The sequence below is a fragment of the Cynara cardunculus genome (genome assembly GCF_001531365.2).
Source record: "Cynara cardunculus var. scolymus isolate 2C chromosome LG 1, CcrdV1, whole genome shotgun sequence".
Lineage (NCBI taxonomy): Eukaryota > Viridiplantae > Streptophyta > Magnoliopsida > Asterales > Asteraceae > Cynara > Cynara cardunculus.
The window spans coordinates 7316304-7318064 of record NC_037528.1 but is presented as its reverse complement, the minus strand read 5'-3'; positions in this window follow the sequence as shown (position 1 = coordinate 7318064).

Genomic DNA, 1761 nt, shown 5'->3' with positions numbered 1-1761 from the left:
AATAATACTAATTTACAATATTTTATAGGTTTCACATAGAAGCAATTAATATTTGAAAAAAACATTTTTTTCAAATATGTTATCTGTCAACCTAACTCATTTAAAAACAATATTCATAGAATAATTAATAATAATTAAATGGTCATAGTATATGTGTTTTAGTTTAGAATCTACAACTCCTTTGTTATTAATTATATCATAGTTTACAAAATGTAACATATTAAGCTATTGTAACAACCAACAATTTCCACAATACATATAATCCACATGATATTACTCATAACACAAAATGTAACATCGTTTTAAAAAAATACATATTAACAAAAACTTTCTTTGATACATTTATGAGTAACTAAAAGTCATCAATTCTAAACTTTTCCCTTACCTCTATCCTGCGAAGTATGATGACCTGCAAAACAGGTTAGTCCAACAACTGAGCGTTATACTCAAAAGGTCTAGTGAGTGTATATAACTCATACCAACAACATACTTTCTAAACTAGCAGTTTAGAATCAAACATGTATATCACAAACATTTTATCTATATCTATCACATATATTTTCATCTATTTCGCGGTTACACCGTCATTTCATCTCTCTCGCGGTTACACCGCCGTTTCATCTCTCTCGCGGTTACACCGCCGTTTCATCTCTCTCGCAGTTACACCGCCATTTCATCTATCTTGAGAAATTTCATATCAAAAGCTTCAACACATTAGCCGAATTTGAAGTCCGGTCAACCTTGTCCAGATATGAAATCCGGACAATTACTTAGAGTAGAAAAAGATAAATCGGACATGGCTTGAGCGGTTTAGCTCTTAATCCGGTTAACACTTGAGCGTTTAAGAAAATATCCGAACAACACTTGGGCGGTTTAAGAATAAGCCGGTCAACACTTGGGCGGTTTAAGAAAATATTCGGACAACACTTGGGCGGTTTAAAGAAATATCCGGTTAACACTTGAGCGGTTTAGATGAAATCCGAATAATATATGAAACATAATAAACCATTTCAAACAATTACAATTGTTATACCACAATTGATACATCAAAGCATAAAACACTCGCCTTTAAACATAAACTGAAAAACAAAGTTTGAATTCCCTTCTTCTTCCTTTTTCTGCCAAATTCGGATGATATAACAAAGAAAACTTTTCTATTATAGCAAGTGTATAAACCCTCTACATCCTTCCCTCTTACTATTAATAGTAAGAGGAGACACCATTATGGCGGCACACACACACACACACTCTGTCGAACATTTATATATATATATATATATATATATATATATATATATATATAATCCAAAAAAATCTTAACTCAAATCTTAAAACCTGAATATTACAGCTATGTTTGTTTAAATTGGTAAAGATTCCTTGATTTATACTTGTAATATTTTTATTAACATATCTATAAATAAAAGTTTAATTTGGTTCCTAATTTTCACTCGTTTCGGATTTGATCCTTCAAGTTTGTCAATTCATCAATTCGAGAAAGGCGAGTACCCTCTTACGGTATCTTAACTGAAATCCCTGTAAATGGTATTCTCTATGTAAATTGTATTCTTGCGATGTATAAAAAAGAGTAGAGATCTCCTGTCAAAATTATTTAGAAGAGTCAAAACCAAAAATAGTGAGTCATTTTTATGGTCTTAAAACAAAAAAAGCATATTATTTTTTCATTTTAATTGTAATTATAAATGCACAAAAGAAGGTGGAGTTTGTTTTGGATTGGGGAAGATGGAATACAAAATGTAATAA